Source organism: Prionailurus viverrinus, chromosome C2, assembly GCF_022837055.1.
Source record: "Prionailurus viverrinus isolate Anna chromosome C2, UM_Priviv_1.0, whole genome shotgun sequence".
NCBI classification, from domain to species: Eukaryota; Metazoa; Chordata; class Mammalia; order Carnivora; family Felidae; genus Prionailurus; species Prionailurus viverrinus.
In genome coordinates, this window is record NC_062569.1 from 123786835 (window position 1) to 123808383 (window position 21549).

Here is a 21549-nt window from a genome sequence, read left to right on the forward strand (position 1 = left end):
ACTGAGTTTTGAGATGGTTAGTTAAGCAGCATTATTAGAATAATGATTAACTGGCAGGGTGCCTGGGTGGCTCAATTGATTAAACAACCGATCATCGGTTTCATCTCAGGTCATGATCTCATGGCTGGTGGGATTGAGCCCAGATTCAGGCTCGTGCTGACAACACAGAGCCTGTTTGCAATTCTTTCTACCTCTCTCTCTCTGCCCCTCCCCCACTTGCTCTCACGTTCTCTCTCCCTCTCTTTCTCTCTCTCTCAAAATAAAATTAAAAAAAAAATTTAACAGTCAAAATACATAAAATAATTTAGATCATAGTAGGAGCCCAATAAATACTTTCACTTCACTATATTAATTGCCTGTTATCTAACAATAGGATATGAGAAAATGAAATATTTTCTAAGAATCATAATATCGAGTGGCCAAAATTTATATTGCTAGCTGTTTTGTAAACTACATATATTTTCCCCTAAAATATGTGCTTTATGTATTTCACCTACAGTTATACACTTGAATAACTGTTTTTTTAATATAACAGGATTTAGAAAAACATAATCTGCTTATATATGTATAAAATATTGTATGATTTGGTGAGAAAAAAAGTCTCCTGAGTGAACTTTGTTTCAATGTGTCCTATTCCAAAGTGTCTCTTCATTGGCAAAGTCTTCAATGAGTAAAGTTTAACTCTTAAAATATCATAGATAATTTTGATACCTGCTTATTTAATTAAATCCAGTATTTGTTGAGATCTTACGTTCATTATATAATGCATATGAAACCATGTACCATGTTTATGTATTATTACTGATATCCAGCATCACCCTAGAAAAGGATTTGAGGCAGCTTCCAGCAATGCACGTTTAAAAATACATTTTAAAAATAAACAGGAAAAATAGAAGACTACTAACAATATAAAAATTAATTTGAACCATATGTAAGCTTGTTAAGCATATGTATATTAAGTACTATATCATTGAAAGAAGCTATGTATTTGTTTTTGAGTTTCTTAGTAGCTAGAATGAAGTTATGGAATGTTATATGAATGACAGAAGGATTCATAATATGCCTCAATTTTGTTAGGAAAAACACAGCCTTGCTGGTACTAACAAGTAAGAAGTTTCTCCTATGAGCCTTTGTAAATAGGTCATTCCGCACCAATGTGAACAATGGTCTCAAAATTACCCTTACTACAAATGCGATAATGATTTCTTATGGCTGAATGCTAAAATGAGACTTAATGTAAATTCAAGGCATGATGCAAAAGTCAATACATTTGATTCTATATGGAATTAATTTTATTTAAATACAGAAATATTTTCTAGATATATAAAATTATAAAATTCAGAAATGATGGACCACAGATATTTCAGACCAGTATCATGGATATTTTTCATGACTTCAATTTTTTGAAACTTGATAAGAAGAAAAATGATGTTCTTTGTGCAAACCTGAGGTGAGGGAAATATATATGTATTGTTGACGTGCTCATTCAACAAATATTTATTAAATACTGTATTTGTAGTATTTAAAAACAAAGCTTATCTTGGAATGTATTGCCCTGACACTAATGTGCATGTTCAGTTACTATACTACCAAAGGGCTAAATAATTTATATACAGTTTAAGTGCACTGACCATTTATCAAAAAGCATTCACATTCATAATGTATACCTTTCCGTGTTTTACTTTTTTTCCATACACATAAAAACTGTGTCTTTCACTTTTCAGAAGTATTTACTTCTTGTATGTAACACACAGCAACAGCAAGAAAAATGACTACATTATCCTATTCTTAGCTTTGTGGGCAAGTGATTGTGTTTAATTGTGTTTTTTAGCTCAAACACTAGAAACAGAGCCAGGTTGTTAGACACGGAAGATTGCTTAGTACAGTTTTGTCCCCAACGGGGGTCTCAGAAGACCTTGTTGCCAGGAAACACAGAGCCAAGGGTACCACAACAGACACAGGATGGGTATAGCTGCTTTCCGTGGAACTTTCCACATCTTTAATTGCTCCATGAAGTCTATGTTACACGTTTATCTGTTCCCATCGCTGCAGCCTCTGCTTGTTTTCTCTTTATCTTCATAGTTTCCTGATGCATTTTATTGATCTGATGGGTGTTTTATAATCAATTCTATCATTTCTATTTTCCTATATTAATTCACACATTGTAATTAATCTGCTCCCTACCAGATATCTTAAAATAAAACTTTCGTTCACATTGAGTTTTGTTTTCTCTATTGGAGTATTTAGAAAGATTATATATATTCTATGTTAATTTTAAATACCTGAGTCTAAATAAACAGATCCCTTTGACCAAATTTTCTTTCTTGCAGTAACTAAAATACTATAAAGTGGAGTCATTCACAGATTTTTTGACAGCTTGAGTATATTTGCAGATGGTGGGTAATCACTATTCCCTTTAAAATTTGGTTTTATAAAGATGATAATTAAGAATTATTTTCCTAGTGTCAAATAGTGTATACATGGAACTGCAAGTTAAGAAAAGAAAGGCAAAAAGGTTTGGAAGACAAATTTGTATCTGCGAGACAGTGACAAGAAAAAATTACCTATAGCAATGCCTGTGATACCAACAGGATCATGTTAATTGGTTGTTTTTGAACAAAATAATTTAATATATCTTTGACGAGATGAAATTATGTCCTTTTATGTTCAAGCAAATAATTTATTAGAGCGCTAGACCAACCAAAATACTATTTTAACAACCCAAGGACTCACATTTTATGTAATAAATGATATAATGAATACAAAACCTCTCAAAATAAATATGAATTATTTTATGCCTCTGAGGATTCTTTTACTCAAAAATATGGAGTTATTACAGAAAAAATTGTAAAAATTACCCAATTTTTACAACATGCATATACTTCTACAACTATTAATTTATATTGATATAATTAGATATAAAATAAATCCAAAATATTTTACTACCAAAATCCGATTAAAATTCAAATTTTATTAAAAATTAAAGTTTATAGCCTAATGATTAAATTATTTTAATATTATCCATTACAATTATTTGACTGAGGGCACTATCTTACAAAAACTAAAACAGTATATTTTTAGAAACTAAAAATTATTAAATGCAACATGGCATTCATAGTATAAAATCTAACGTTTACCTTAGAAAGATGCAATAAAGAAGTTTTAGCAATACAATATTTGTACTCTTTGATTTACCTTTGCATGCTAATGACCAGAAAGAAATCTTTCAAGTAAAAGCCTTCAATTGCTACATGCCTACAATGATCATGCGTTTTTATCTAACCATATGAGTTGAAGAAAGATTTTATTTTTATTGAATTATTTTTATAAAGGTAACTAGTTTTATAAGTCTACTAGGAAAGGGTATTGGTACTGAATTGATGTAGAAACCATGGTAATGCTTGAAAAGGTTCAAAGGTCTTTTGAAGATAATAGTTAAAACTGTTAAAACAAAATGAGAATTTTCATGTGTTGCAGTTACTAAGGAAATGCAAATGTACCCAATATGTAATGGATTAGGTTGTCAATAATAAGCTTTGGATGATAAGTTCAAATCATAGCATAATTTATCATACATTTGGAAAAAAATAAATCTGGGATGACCATCATCAGAGTTAGTTCTATACAAAGATTTGCTGTCATTGGTATACAAGTAGGCCATCACAGAGCCATAAACATGTTTATGTGAGGCCCCTGCCCACTGAATAAGTAGACAAACACATATATACACACACATACACAGAGCCAGACTGAGTTAAAAAGGGAAAATCTGTGAAATGAAGGCGCCGCAATTTGAGACATGGCATGCCATCTGTTCTGATGGAAGAGCATCCTTCCATGAAAGCTAGCATGTGACAGACATTAATGTTTACTTTGAGTCAAGTGTGTGTTACCTTGTTGGCCTAGGCCCAGCCTTACTTTGTATGGGCCTCTGCATGTCAGAAGTCAAAACTATGGTCCTTAACATGTTTCTGTGTAAAAACTATGTAGTCTTACATTCGTGACACCTATTTTCCACATTAGCAGACAGAGATCTATCTGACAAAGATACTTTACACATTTCCAAGAGGTAGTTGGTTATTGGTTCCGGCTTATGTAGACTAGATGCTTGATTATGCTGAAAAGGTCACACTTTATACTATATAGGAAGCATCCCACTGTTGCTCTTATGGAATGACCAGTTTGTTTATGTTATGACTGATCTGTACCTTGTTTCTTAGACCTTTAGTAAAAAAATTCTTTGGATATTATTTCTCAGGCTTCTTTATGGTTTTTAGTTATTTTGTTGTTTTCTTAGACCACAACTTTCTGATGTATGCAGTACTCATACCTACATTTCTGCAATGTCATGCCATTTGTGGGCTGTCATTAAGCAAGAGAATCTTTTTTAGCCTCTTGGCTTCTGATAGAGGAACAGATGGCTTAGAATCAGAAAAAAAGAAAAACACAATAGAATAAAGAAGATGCAAAAGTAGACAAAAATGTTAAGTACATGTTGAAATTCTAGCCCTTTAAGGAAGCCTGCTGTCAAGTTCATGACTGGCTAAACCTCCAGCTGTACGTTTTTAGGGTAGAAATCCCAAAATTTAAATGATTGTAGATGAGCATGAAGATGTTCAGTTTTAGATAAGCAATCACTTAAAATTCTGCACTTCTCTGCAGTTACTCATTCATGCCAGTCTTTCATGAGGCAGTCCTCAAGTATCATGAATTTAGAAGTCTTAAAGGACATTCCCTGATACCAGCAAAATCAGGCGAATTTAAATTCATGCTACTGAATGAGACAAAGAAATTTGGGGAAGCCTTCAATCACTTTTGTTTCTAGGGATAAAGAAGGAATTGATAAAATAATTTAGAGAAATTTTAAAACTCCTAAGTAGGTATTCCTTATATGAAACAAAAATGATTTGCATACTTCTCAACTTGAATGTTGAAAATATTTAATTTTACTTGGTCCTTACATTTATGGGATGATTTCATTGGAATTAGAGTGAAACAGATTTGGATATGGTTTATTGTAACTCTATTAGAAAATGCAGAAGCTGAGAACATTGAAATAAGATGAGGGGAGGAAATTCCCATGTTCTTTAAGGATTCCAAAATGCCTGGAAAGTCTCAGGCTGAGTCTAAAATAATTTAAAGCATAATGGCCTCTGGCAAAAGAAAAGATAAGAGCAGAAGGAGATGTCAAGTTTTGAAAGAGTACAGTCAGGGGAAGACACTGATCTTGATTCCATCGCATCCAATGGGAAGCTCCAAGTCTGCCTTGTCAAACTATAGGTTGATTAACTTGCACTGCTTTTCAGATCATGGGATCTGCAGATGTCTCAACTGGGCTATCTTTTCCTACTTAAAATATTTCACCAAGAATTATGTATCTAGAAATTTAAGCATTAACTATTAGGAGTTTTCTCTTACATGGTCTTCTGAAACAACAAACTTCGATAATCCCAAATCTTGTGAATTGGCTCAAATCTTTTTTTATTATCTTGAGGATGACACTGGGAAATATGAATGGATAGTCCTCCATACCATCTATCCCCTGTCTCAAGGCTCTCCTCTGAATAGTAACATATATGTCTTTAATTTCCCCTAAATTTTTTTCCCACTAAACACAAAATTAATGGTATTCTTAGCTTTAAGACAAAACCCATAATCCATGTATAAGAAAGGGAGATTTTGGTAGAATCTTATTTCAAAACTCCAGTTCTCCCTCCTCCATTTCCATTTTGCTTAAATAAACACTTCTCCTCCATTCTAAATACAGACTTCTTTTTGTTTATTTGTTAGAAGAAGAAAGACAACATTAGATGTTTAAAAGGGTCTATAAAAGTGTTTCTCTACCTGGTCCACATACCTATCCCAAGTTAAATCCAGAAGTTTGGTGATATTAAACATCTGGATACAATTAGTAATTTGAGAATAATATTATCTGTAACAAATTTCCTGATAGTTTGAGAAGTGTTTTCTCCCAGAGATTCCCACTTTGGCATGGCATAAGAACAGTAGAATAGGCATAGCTCAGGGGTACTTCAAGGGTAGCATAGCCATTCTTCTAGTGGTCCTGGAAAAGTCCTATGAGACATGGCAGAGATAGAAAGACAGACCATTTAAGCGGGCTGTACATTCAGGTCTAGAAGAAAACTCTGAATTGCCAGTTTAAATGTGAAGTGACTGAAGAAACAAGGAATTTGCTAATAATGATATTTACTGCCAATATGCAGAGAAGAGCTCAGCGCATATTCAGAAATCAAGATAAATTATAGAAAAATATCTTACATCTGAATATGTGATTTGAAACTTTATATGGTAGTTTAATCTCATTATATGTTTGATGCTATTGTTTAAGTTAAATGACTCTTTTCCTAATCATTTTTATTTCTTCTTAATGGTTTATTTCCACAGGAAATATAAAAAGTGATACTAGATTGCCAATTAAGAGAATGGCCTAGTCTTCAAAGGAGATTGGAAATCTTTCTTTCCCTTGTTACGTATGCATTGGTCTCCATGGATTTCAAAATGTATCTATCACATTTTAAATACATTATTTAATCAAAGCCTTCATTGGTAAGGAAAGATTATAATGTGAAGAGTAACTATTAGTCTTCTAGGTAACTCTGGAAAACAAGAAGTCAAACTGCCTTCTCAGAATAAAAATAAGAGTGACCCTAGAAAGAGTTCAGGAAAATCAATGGAAAAATGTAATTGTGTTTACAGAATAGTTTATAGATTCTATGGGAGATAAGAAGGTACAATTTTTCTTCCATATACATAATCATATTATATTATCCAATTTCCCTGAGCTACAAATGGAGTAGGTTACACTTGGGGCAATTTATCAATGTAAGGTCCTCCAGTGTAATTTAATATTGAAAATGATAGAAAAGATTGTTTTGAATATCACTTTAAGTTTTTGCTTTTTAAAATATAGAACAGATAGAACTTTTTTTCATTTACTTTCAAATACAGAAAAGAAAAGGAACATTACTGGTATTTCATTGATAATTTCCTTATATTATTGAAATTGAAAAATTTTGTGATTTGTTTGATTTTACAGATATAATTTTTTCTTGCTCAAATTTTCTCAATCTACAGTGTTTCTTCTACATCAATGCTTATCTAAACAGTAAAGTTATAAATTACTAGAAAAATATTAGATAATATTAGCTGAGAATGTGCCAATTGTCAGCCTTGTTTATAAATTACCTAGAACCATGCAAATAATTTCTCGAATGAATCTCATCTTGAAATTCAGTGCTAACCATGGTTCTATGAAGATTCTAGTGTCTTAATGGTTAGAGTGAGCCAGTATACTACAATATGGTAAAGTTTAGAAACAAAAAGATGAATAAAATAGGCAATGTCCACACACCCTTCCCAACTCTTAAGAGAAATGAATGTATTTTTTTGTTCATTGTTATATGTCATGTTTTTAGCACACATCTGGTACAATTTGAATATTCAGTACAATTTTTTTTAATTATGGAAATCTGACTGTGCTTTATCAGTTATGAGCTATACATTTAAAAAATACTCTAACAACTTTAAATCACTGATAGGTTACAGTAAAGATAGGGCCATTACTGTTTATTATTATTGTTATTGCATGCAGAATAGGTATCAGTAGCTTAGAATTTCATAATGGAAATAATAATGGTGTTCTATTAAAACTGCTGCATCATATACATCTATGAAGGTACACAGCATAACTCTTGCTAAAAATAAACTTTGATAACTCTGATAAATGTTTTGATAGATTAAAGCTTTAATTTTTAAAAAATCTATTTATTTTACTGATACTATCTCATTCCTATCTCATATACCCCTATGTATATGCATGACTAAAATAATCTATAAAATATCTATAAATTTATTCTCAATGATAATAAAACTAAAAATTTTAAATGAAAAACAAGACAGGTCTTTGACTTTTAAGAAAATGCCATCTCTTAGAGATTTACTAAGTAATAATAAATAATTATACTACCTTGTAAAATATAACAGAATACCCAAAAAGGGATGATAACCACAGAACTAAAATTAGAAGAAAAAATAAATTAAAAACATATGGTAAAACTGAATAAAAATTTCTACCAAGAGCATTAACATTATAAAGAAATATATTTTTTTCCTCCAAGCCCTAAAATAATGGGGACCTCAGGAGAGCAATGTTGAGTCAGTATTCTTATCCATTTGTAACTCTGAGAAAAATAAAGTACCAGAGACCATCAGTCAACTCTCATAATTCCAGAACCAGTCAGCACCAAGGTTGTACATTTTCTTCTTTTTTCCTTCTGTGTGTATTCAGTCAATAAAGTTTTCACATTCCAAATTACAAGAAGAAGAAATAGGAGAAGAAGGAAGAAGATGGGGAGGGAATAGTGTAACACTTTAGAATGTTTTCTCATCTAAATAAAATGTCTGCAAAATAAGAAATTGGGAACTTATATCTTATTTGGAAATAAAATGTAAGACAACAAAAGCAGGGAAGCCTAGAGGAGACAGTTAAATACTACTTTAAGATTCTTATAATAATGTTTGAAATAGACTGTAAGTAAAAGATATTTAATAGACCAAAAAGGAAGTTATGTATTGAATTATATATATAATGTATTGAAGAATAAATGTGGTAAATTATATGCAATTATAAAATGTGGTAAATTAACTTAAAAGAAATCTGTAAAGTATGGAAAAATAAATAATAATAATGAAATTAAAAGAAACTAGAGGAAGATGGCAGCACAGGAAGACTGAGCTTACCTCGACCTACTGATAGCGTACATTTTACCCACATCTGCCTAAATAACCCAGAAAATTGCCAGAAGCCTAGAGGAATGGACTCTCTGGAGCCAAGTGTAGACAAGAGGCCCACAGAAGAGGGTAGGAAGAGCAGAGAGGCGGTGCATGCTACATGGACTGGTGGGAGGGAGCCGGGGTGGTAGAGGGGCAGCCTGCCGGCAAGGCAGAGCCCCACAGTCTGACTTGCAAAAGCAGAGGGGCCGGACTGAGTGAATTCTCGCAGCCAGCGGGACTGAACATCTGAATGTTATAAGTCAACAGCTCTGCTCGGAGAGTGGGAGAGCTAGAGGACAACGGGAGGGAGAGTTGTTGAGCCCTGGAGGATGAGCTCAGCTTGGCTGAGGCACTAGCCAGCACCATATCACTCTCCCAACCCCCAGGTGAAATCCCAAAGGGAACCAGTTCCCATCACTGAACTTGCTTACACCATACAAATGCCCAACACTGTGCTTCTGTGGATCCATCCCTCCAACAGGCCTGCCTCCCTCCCAGTGCTGCAGGGCTCCTCCCACAGAGGACCACCAAGGGCAAAGCTAGCTAAAACTTCCCCTCCCACCCCTGTGGACCTTGCAGATCCACCCCAGCTAATACTCCCTTGGCCAGATCCCAGCAAAACAGCACCACAAGCATGGCAGGGTGTAAGTGGCCCAGACAGGGCCACACCACTGCACAGTGAGTTCTGCCCTGGGAGAGGGGAAGATAAGGTACACACCAGTCTGACTGTGGCCCCAGCAGTGGGCTGGGGACAGACATCAGAGCTGACTGTGGCCCCACCCACCAACGCAAGTTATTACTGATAGTACAAGGGAAGTGTCCTGCAGTTTGGAGCCATTGCAGAAAATACCCAAAATGACAAAATGGAAGAATTCTCCTCAAAAGAATCTCCAGGAAGTAGTGACAGCTAACAAATTGATCAAAAACGATTTAAGCAATGTAACAGAACAAGAATTTAGAATAATAGTGATAAAATTAATTGCTGGGCTTGAAAAAAGCATAGAGGACAACAGAGAATCTATTGCTACAGAGATCAAGGGACTAAGAAATAGTCATGAGGAGCTAAGAAATGCTATAAATGAGGTGCAAAATAAAATGGAGGTGGCCATAGCACGGATTGAAGAGGTAGAGGAGAGAAGAGGTGAATTAGAAGATAAAACTATGGAAAAAGAGGAAGCTGAGAAAAAGAAAGATGAAAAAAATCCAGGAGTATGTGGGGAGAATTAGAGGACTAAGTGATGCAACCAAATGGAATAATATCTGTATCACAGGAATTCCAGAAGAAGAAGAGAGAGAGAAATGGGCTGAAGGTGTACTTGGACAAATCATACTTGAGAACTTCCGTGATCTGGGGAAGGAAAAAGGGATTGAAATCCAAGAGGCACAGAGAACTCCCTTCAGACCTAACTCGAATCGATCTTCTGTATGACATTTCATAGTGCAACTGGCAAAATACAAGGATAAAGAGAAAATTCTGAAAGCAGCCAGGGATAAACACGCTCTAACATATAAAGGGAGACCGATAAGACTAGTGACAGACCTATCTACTGAAACTTGGCAGGCCAGAAAGGAATGGCAGGAAATCTTCAATGTGATGAACAGAAAAAATATGCAGCCGAGAATCCTTTATCCAGCAAGTCTGTCATTTAGAATAGAAGGAGAGATAAAGGTCTTCCAAACAAACAAAAACTGAAGGAATTCATCACCACTAAACCAGCCCTACAAGAGATCCAAGGGGGATCCTGTGAGACATCATTACAACCTACAGACATCACAATGACTCTAAACCCATATCTTTCTATAATAACACTGAATAAAAATGGACTAAATGCTCCAACCAAAAGACACAGGGTATCAGAATGGATAAAAAAACAAGACCCATTTCTTTGCTGTCCACAAGAGACTCATTTTAGACCTGACGACACTTTCAGATTGAAAATGAGGGGATGGAGAACTATCTATCATGCTACTGGAAGTAAAAGAAAGCTGGAGTAACCATACTTATATCAGACAAACTAGACTTTAAATTAAAGTCTGTAACAAGAGATGAAAAAGGGAATTATATAATAATTACAGGGTCTATCCATCAGGAAGAGCTAACAATTTTAAATGTCTATGCGCTGAATACAGGAGCCCCCCAAAATATAAAACAATCAATCACAAACATAAGCAACCTTATTGAATAAAAATGTGGTAATTGCAGGGGACTTTAATAATACACTTACAACAATGGATAGATCATCTAGACAGAGGATCAATAAAGAAACAAGGGCCCTGAATGATACATTGGACCAGATGGACTTGACAGATATATTTAGAACTCTGCATCCCAAAGCAACAGAATATACTTTCTTCTCAAGTGCACATGGAACATTCTCCAATATAGATCATATACTGGGTCACAAAACAGCCCTTCATACGTATAGAAGAATTGAAATCATACCGTGCATACTTTCAGACCACAATGCTATGAAGCTTGAAATCAACCACAGGAAAAAGTCTGGAAAACCTCCAAAAGCATGGAGGTTAAAGAACATGCTACAAAACAATGAATGGGTCAACCAGAAAATTAGAGAAGAAATTAAAAAAATATATGGAAACAAATGAAAATGAAAATACAACAATCCAAACGCTTTGGGACGCAGCAAAGGCAGTCCTGAGAGGAAAAGACATTGCAATCCAGGCCTATCTCAAGAAACAAGAAAAATCCAAAATCCAAAACCTAACAGCACACCTAAAGGAAATAGAAGCAGAATAGCAAAGACACCCCAAACCCACCAGAGGAAGAGAAATAATAAAGATCAGAGCAAAAATAAACAATATAGAATCTAAACAAACAGTAGAGCAGATCAATGAAACTGAGAGTTATTTTTTTTTTAAATAAACAAAATTGATGAACCTCTAGCCAGGCTTCTCAAAAAGAAAAGGGAGATGACCCAAATAGATAAAATCATGAATGAAAATGGAATTATTACAACCAATCCCTCAGAAATACAAGCAATTATCACAGAATACTATGAAAAAGTATATGACAAAAAACTGGACAACCTGGAACAAATGGACAAATTCCTACGCACCCAAACACTTCCAAATCTCAAGCAGGAAGAAATAGAAAACTTAAACAGACCCATAACCAGCAAAGACATTGAATCAGTTGTCAAAAATCTCCCAACAAATAAGAGTCCAGGACCAGATGGCTTTCCTGGGGCATTCTACCAGACATTAAAAGCAGGGATAATACCTTTCCTTCTCAAGCTGTTCCCAAAAATAGAAAGGGAAGGAAAACTTCCAGTCTCATTCTATGAAGCCAGCATTACTTTGGTTCGTAAACCAGACAGAGACCCAGCAAAAAAAGAGAACTACAGGCCAATATCCCTGATGAATATGGATGCAAAAATTCTCAACAAAATACTAGCAAATTGAATTCAGCAGAATATAAAAAGAATTATTCACCATGATCAAGTGGGATTCATTCCTGGGATGCAGGGCTGGTTCAACATTCACAAATCAGTCAATGTGATACACCACATTAATAAAAGAAAAGATAAGAACCATACGATCCTGTCAATCGATGCAGAAAAAGCATTTGACAAAATTCAGCATCCTTTCTTAATAAAAACCCTCAAGAAAGTCAGGATAGAAGGAACATATTTAAACATCATAAAGGCCATTTATGAAAAGCCCACAGCTAATATCATCCTCAATGGGGAAAAACTGAGAGCTTTCTCCCTGAGATCAGGAACACGACAGGGATGTCCGCTCTCACCACTGTTGTTTAACAGAGTGTTGGAAGTGCTAGCATCAGCAATCAGACAACAAAAAGAAATCAAAGGCATCAAAATTGGCAAAGATGAAGTCAAGCTTTCACTTTTTGCAGATGACATGATATTATACATGGAAAACCCGATAGACTCCACCAAAAGTCTGCTAGAACTGATACATAAATTTAGCAAAGTTGCAGGATACAAAATAAATGTATACATTGATTCTTATACACTAATAATGAAGCAACAGAGAGACAAATAAAGAAACTTATCCCATTCCCAACTGCACCTAGAAGCATAAAATACCTAGGAATAAATCTAACCAAAGATGTAAAAGATCTTTATGTTGAAAACTATAGAAAGCTTTTGAAGGAAATTGAAGAAGATACAAAGAAATGGAAAAACCTTCCATGCTCATGGATTGGAAGAATAAATACTGTCAAAATGCCAATACTACCCAAAGCTATCTACATATTCAATGCAATCCCAATCAAAGTTGCACCAGCATTCTTCTCGAAGCTAGAACAAGCAATCCTAAAATTCATATGGAACCACAAAAGGCCCCAAATAACCAAAGTAATATTGAAGAAGAAGACCAAAGTGGTAGACATCACAATCCCAGACTTTAGCCTCTACTACAAAGATGTAATCATGAACACAGCATGGTATTGGCACAAAAACAGACACATAGACCAATGGAATAGAATAGAGACTCTAGAATTGGACCCACAAAAATATGGCCACCTAGTGTTTGACAAAGCAGGAAACAACATCCAATGCAAAAAAGACAGTCTCTTTAACAAATGGTGCTGGGAGAACTGGACAGAAACATGCAGAAGAATGAAACTAGACCACTTTCTTATACCATTCACAAAAATAATCTCAAAATGGATAAAGGACCTGAATGTGAGACTGGAAACCATCAACCCCTAGAGGAGAAAGCAGGAAAAAACGTCTGTGACCTCAGCCGCAGCAATTTCTTACTTGACACATGTCCAAAGACAAGTAAATTAAGCAAAAGTGAATTATTGCAACCTCATCAAGATAAAAAGCTTCTGAACTGCAAAGGAAAAGATCAACAAAACTAAAAGGCAAACAACCGAATGGGAAAAGATATTTGCAAATGACATATCGGACAAAGGGCTAGTATCCAAAATCTGTAAAGAACTCACCAAACTCCACACCCAAAAAACAAATAATCCAGTGAAGAAATGGGCAGAAAACGTGAATAGACACTTTTCTAAAGAAGACATCCAGATGGCCAACAGGCACATGAAAAGATGCTCAAAGTCACTCCTCATGAGGGAAATAGAAATCAAAACCACACTGAGATACCACCTCACACCAGTCATAGTGGCTAAAATGAACAAATTAGGAGACTATAGATGCTGGAGAGGATGTGGAGAAACGGGAACCCTCTTGCATGGTTGGTGGAAATGCAAACTGGTGCAGCTTCTCTGGAAAACAGTGTGGAGTTTCCTCAAAAAATTAAAAATAGACCTACCCTATGATCCAGAAATAGCACTGCTAGGAATTTACCCAAGGGATACAGGAACACTGATGCATAGGGAGACTTGTACCCCAATGTTTATAGCAGCACTTTCAACAATAGCCATATTATGGAAAGAGCCTAAATGTCCATCAACCGATGAATGGATAAAGAAATTGTGGTTTATACACACAATGGAATACTACTTGGCAATGAGAAAGAATTAAATATGGCCTTTTGTAGCAATGTGGATGGAACTGGAGAGTGTTATGCTAAGTGAAATAAGTCATACAGAGAAAGACAGATACCATTTGTTTTCACTCTTATGTGGATCCTGAGAAACTTAACAGAAGACCATTGGGGAAGGGAAAGAAAAAAAAGTTAGAGAGGGAGAGAGCCAGACCCTAAGAGACTCTTGAAAACTGAGAATAAACTGAGGGTTGATGGGGGTGGGAGGCAGGGGAGGGTGGGTGATGGGCATTGAAGAGGGCACCTGTTTGGATGAGCACTGAGTGTTGTATGGAAACTAATTTGACAATAAATTTCGTATTAAAAAATAAATTTAAAAAATCAAAACTATATAGAAATATTTAAGATTTAAATATCATGTCAATAATCACATTAAATGTAAATAACATAGTCACTACATTAAATGCTACTTATCAGATTAAATAAAAAAACAAAACCCAACTATATGCTTATATCCATTTAAGTATAAAGAAATAAATAGGCTAAAATAATACAATAACAATATACCATACTGACACTAATCAAAAGAAAACTAGAATGGCTATATTTATGTTAGAAAAAATAAATTTTGGAGCAAAGAATAATGAAAGCAATGAGAAAATTCACTTCATAATGAGAAAGAGGTAATTTCATGATGAGAATGTAACAATCCAAAATATTTATACTTATATTAAACAAAGCTTCAAAACACATAAAGCAAAAAGTAGTTTTAATTCAAGGACACACAAAGTCCATAGATGTAGTTGAAGATTTCAATATCTCTCTGAATAAATGATATGAGAAATAGAAACTCAGTAAGGATGCAGAAGACTTGAGCAATATCCTCAAAAAATCAACATAACTGCTATTTATAAAGCATTTCACCCCACAGCCAACTTTTCAAATATCCATGGGATATTTATCAGGTGAGACTATGCTTTCTTCCCTAAGGCTAATCTCAGTCAACTTAACTGAATCAAGTAACACAAAACATTTCTGTTGACCACAATGGAATTAAATTAGAAATAATGGGGAAAATTTAATAGAAATATCCAAATATGTGGAAATTAAATCACAGATTTCTAAATGATTCAAGAGTGAAATAAAAACAGAAATTAGAGAGTATTTAGAACAAAATAAAAATAAAATGACAGTAAAATTTGTAATGTACAACTAAAGTCCTAGTAACAACATCTCACACTAAATGTCTATTAAAAGTGAAGAAAAGTATAAAATCAATTTCTTCAATTCCCATTTGAAAGTGTAGAAAAATACAAGAAAAATCACACACAAAATAAGGAGAAGAAATGAAATAATAAAATTCGGAGCAGAAATCAATGATATTGAGAAACGAAAAAACAAGAAAATCAATGGAACCAAAAGCAAATTCTGTGAGAAGATCAATACATTTGATAAATCTCTAGCCAGAATGAAAAAGAGGTAGAGAGAGGAAAAGGGAGCAAGGGATACAAGGAGGGGAAAAAAAGGAAAGAATCAAGCAAAAAAAAAAACCAGAAGACAGAAATTTCCAGAACGATTAGTGAAAGAAGTAGCATTACTACATGTCTTAACCATGCGTATTGCATGCATAACTGCACATTACTACACATCTACACAGTATTTTAAAATGGGATGTATTACAAACACATTTTGCCAATAATTTCAACAACTTAAATAGTCAAATTGCTTAGATAAGAAGATACAAACTACCAAATACCATGAAAAAAGTAATAAATTCCTTGAAATTTGTTAAAGAAATTTAATTTGTATTTAAAATCTTTTCAATAAAGAAAACTTCATATCTACATGGCTTCACTAGTGAATTCTTCCAAATATTTAGGGAAAAAATAACATCAATTCTATAGAAACTCTTTTAGAGATGAAGATATTTCAACCCATTCTATAAGCCTATCACTATCCATATGACAAAACTAGCAAAAAACGTACAGAACAATTTTGCTCATGAGCATAATTACAAAAATTTTTAACATAATTTATTAAATCCAATTTGCCAATTCTAAATTTTTGGGAATCTATTTAATATAATAGTACAGCATGACAAAATGGGTTTTATTGCAGAAAGCAAGTTTGGTTTAATATAAAAGAATTGAATTAGTGCAATTCACCATATAAACAAACAAAGAAACAAAAATTAAGTCATGGCAAGGTACACAGAGAAACTGGAAATCTCATATACTACTGGGGGAATGTAACAATATAGTCACTTTCGAAAATGCATTTGATAAATTCTTAGAAAATTAAACATCAATTTACAATGGACTGACCATTTCACTCCTAAGTACTTACCTAAGATAAGACCAAGCATATGTCCCTTAAAAGATTTATATATGAATGTTCAAAACAACTTTGTGTCCAAGAGTCAAAACTATAAAGAAAACAATGCCCATCAGGATGTGAAAAGGTAAAGAAATTGTGGCACATCATACAATGGAATACTACTTAGCAATAAAAAAGAAATGTACTATCTGTACACACAATAACATGATGAACCTCAAAACAATTATGTTGAGTGAAAGAAGACAGAGCCTCCCTCTAAAATTCACATATCGTATAATTCCAATTATACAAAATTCTAGAATATGCAATCTAAAATGTGGGGACAGAAAGCAGATAAGTAGTTGCTTGGATACAGGTATAGGGAAGGTCAAGAGAAATGGAGATTACAAAGACACATAAAGAAAATGTTAAGGGCTATGGATATATTCATTATCTTCATTGTGGTGATATTTTCATTATGTACACATACATGGAAATTTATCACATATTATACATTAAATATATGTAGTTTATATGTTAGTTTTACCTCAATAGAGCTTTAAATTGTTACTATAGTTATAGGAGGTTTCATATATATATTAATCAATCTTGTTACAATATTGCTGAGAATGATGACAAATTTCTGGATTTGGCTTTTGAAATGAATGTACTAATCAGAACTGTTGAGATGAGGAGTCATCGAAACTAATATTTTGATTAGGCCATTGGTAGGAGCATTAAAGTGATATAATATGACAATAAGACTTTTGGTAACAAGGAGGGATATGTTGCCAAAATGCTCAATGAATATGTGGTTGAGAAACAAAGAGGGTATCACTACACAACTGCTATTAAAAAAAAAGGGAATTGTATAGTAAAATAATAAACTTTGTCTAAAGAAAAATCTTTATGAAATTGAACAAGTAACTATCTGGATATGGTAATAGGGACTAAAGATATTTATAAAATGTTATATTGTGTACAGGGTAGGGAAGAATGAAAAGCCTCTACCTTCAGGAATTTTAGGTAAAACAATGTCTTTCTGAGAGACAGAAAGACAAAAGAGTGTATCTCGAAAGTATTTGAGAATATAAGTGAATCTCTTTGCTTCTAGCCCCATATCCAGGTACACCTAGAAATAAGCTTTTATCCCATATCTAGGAGCTGTAGTCTCACTCAGGATTCCTGGACTCATCCAATCCCCTATCACTTTAGTTGACACCTTAGTCTTGGATTTGAAACTTCAAAAGATTCCCTCAACACCCATGTTCAGACACTTCCACCATATTTGTGTGTTGATATAATTCATAAAACCACTTACTTTAAATGATGTAAAAGTTTTTTTTTAAACCCATTCTGAATCTGCTTTGGTTCCATTATATATATTTGATTATTAATAGCCTTCTTATCTCTTACAAGTTCTCTTTTTGAACACTGCAAGAAATATTCTGAAAAATACCTATTTGGTCAAATCATCTGGAATAATATCTGTCATCAGAATTCTTTATAATCTGTTCCATCTACCTGGTTACAAGCAGAATATGAAGGAAGTTAGTATAGGAGCTCAGACACTGCCTGGGTAGCCCAGCTGTTCTGTCTCATTCTAGCTCATGTTGCTCAGTGTCCCTAGCACTTCTGTGCCCTCTAGCAATCTCCTTTCTCATTCTGTCTCCACTCTGACATCTACTTCCTCTAAAAATATTTTAAGTTAGACCATTAAAAAGAATGATCCTAGAAATACCTTTGAAAAAAAATAATAACTACCTGGAAGATCATCTTTCTTCATTATTGGAGCAATGTAAAGATTTGGGAAATTAATCTATCCTGAAGGTCACTGAGTAAAAGGAAATCGTAAACATTAAGAATTATGTATATATTGGCAGAAGATTTTTTTAAAGCTTTAAATGAGTGCTGATTCTATGAATATGAAAATGAAAGTAATTTCCTTGGAAAAGAGAAAAATATATCAATCTAATAGAGGTAAGGGGTATAGAAAATTGTGTTTAATTTTTGTTTTTCAATATATAGCAAAACCAAAAATCAGGAAAGGATAATTTAGTAGCTTGTACCCATACAATGAAATAGTGATAAAGTAGGAAATAGACCACAGTTTTCTGATTCCTTTATCTGTAAACAAGTTTATAAAGTTCCTATTTAACAGTAAAGGTGAGATTATCAATGCACAAGTTTACTTAAAAACATAATTCTTCTAATCCTGGCTTTTTTTGTTTTTTATACTTTTTTTTTAATTTTTTTTCAACGTTTTTAATTTATTTTTGGGACAGAGAGAGACAGAGCATGAACGGGGGAGGGGCAGAGAGAGAGGGAGACACAGAATCGGAAACAGGCTCCAGGCTCCGAGCCATCAGCCCAGAGCCTGAGGCAGGGCTCGAACTCATGGACTGCGAGATCGTGACCTGGCTGAAGTCGGACGCTTTACCGACTGCGCCACCCAGGCGCCCCTGTTTTTTAGACTTTTTTACGCTGTAGATGTAAATACCATAGCTAGGTTAAAAATGGCTTATATTTTCAGATAAAATTCGGGCAATGTGAAGACTCAAACCTTACATCTAGACTAATATCCTTAAAAAGAAAAATATTAAGGAGGATCAGGGCTCAAGAATATCATGGGGCGCCTGGGTGGCGCAGTCGGTTAAGCGCCCGACTTCAGCCAGGTCACGATCTCGCGGTCCGTGAGTTCGAGCCCCGCGTCAGGCTCTGGGCTGATGGCTCAGAGCCTGGAGCCTGTTTCCGATTCTGTGTCTCCTTCTGTCTCTGCCCCTCCCCCGTTCATGCTCTGTCTCTCTCTGTCCCAAAAATAAATAAACGTTGAAAAAAAAAATTAAAAAAAAAAAAAAAGAATATCTTGAGGAAAAAATTAAGTATAAATGTTTTACTGATGTTCTTTTTTTTTTCTACTGTTTTGCTAAATTTTACTTATATGTAGGTTGAGTGACATATTTATACATTTAAATCTCACTACAATCATGTTAGTTAAGTTTGACATCCTCCATTTTAGTGATTACAAAGCTGAGATTTGAGATTCAGATGGAAAATTTATTTTCAGGGATTCTGATATGAATCTGTCTTATACCAGAGGACATATTCTTCCACATCCGGCTATACCTAAAATGCACCTTAAAAAATAAAGACGAATACCTCTTCATTTATATTAATCCATTCAGTTATAGCATAATTTCTCACCTCAATTTTGTTTACATTGTCTTTAAGCAGATTTTGATTAAATTACCTGTGGATTTGAGGGTGGGTTTCCTGATCAGTCAAGACCCAGAATTACATGCAGCGCTGCAGGTTTCTGTATGTGAGTCTTTAACATCTTACAACCTCAGTTCATGTAACTGAAAAATAGAGATTATACAACTGTTTTACACACACAAACTCGTGCGCATGTACTCCTCAAGTCTTTGAGGCAAATAATAACAGTTTCCTTTGCTCAGTCTTACCTATGTGTATTTTACTTAACATATCAATGCTCAAATCTTCATAGGTGTTCAGAATTATTAATCATAATGTTAGTAATAACTTCACACTCCTGGGCAAGGTACTAAATTAAAGGATTGTAATATGATAAAAAGTATCTCTTCACCAGATGGCTGTTCTCTCAGGGAGCAAAGACCTGTCTTCAAAATTAGCAAGGCTGACAACTTCTCTTTTCTTTGACCTCAGTTAATACACTCTCGCTCCAACCTACTTTAAAAGATAAAAAGTCTCCCAAATATTTCTCTTCCATTACTCTTCAATCCACAGAGTCTATTCATACTAAATTAGTTTCTTTCATCTAATGGTAAGAATAAGTCAGCTTATTTGCTCGTCCTAGTTTTATTGCTACATCTTCAATAGCTTTAATCTCTTAAAATACACAAAACTCAAAACTCAATACACCCTTCTCATCCTTATACTCTTGATTGTCTGTGGCAGTAGACTCAGAGATGCCTTGAAACTTCTACTTACTGGCCAGAATTCTTAGAAATGGGTTTGTAATACGTTAATGCTTTTTACTTCAACAAAGATCATTTTTTGATCTATAATTATATAAGAATTTAACCAAAGTTCCTTTAGTACCAACATGTATTACATAAAAATATTTTCATAAATTCACGAGTAAATATTTTTGGAAGGGTGTCTTTCAACACTCTCTTCTGAAAAAGGTGAGGTTTTCAAATATGGAAAAAGTATAAAAAATAAACCAAAGAAATGTTTATCCATGATTTACAATTTATACTCATTAAGTTGTGTACTATTTTTTTATACCTAGGAAATAAAACATTCAGTTAAATGTAGAGCCTGCTTTAGTGCTCATCCTGAGTCCATTCCCAAGTTCATCCATAAAGCTCAGGTAACCAGGATAATACTCATTTTACATATATCAATGTTGCAATGAAATATTTTAAAAATTTATAGAAATTATGATTTTTCATGTATTATTAAGCAACTGTTTTTCAGTAAACTTTGTATTATTAAGTTGTTTCCATCTTGATGTACATAAATTTTAGTCACACGTTTTATCTTCAATGTGGTATTGCACTATATGGCCAAATGTAAATATGAATGAAATATGAAAATAACATATCAGTTATCTATTCACTTAAAATAGCCATTATTATCCTAAAATGCATTCAGGGAAATTACTAATAAAAATTATCAGGAAATTCTATTTAATTTTTAACTTAGTGGTCTTCAGATTCCATGATGTAGTGATTAACACATCTGCCTTACACACAGAAGGTTCTGAGTTTGATTCCCAGTGGAACTGCAGTTACCTTGGTTTTTATTCAAAAGAAATTTGGAGAGCTAATTTTTAGCTGGATAAAATTTGGAATTGCTTGGTTAAACAAGTACTACAAATATCAATGGCAAATATCTAAGTCCTGTTCTGTACTTCCATCTGGAGTATTTTATTAACATATAATTATATAAATTATCTGAAATACTTCTACATTCAGAAATTTTACTAGACAGTTTTTAGACATATGTAAA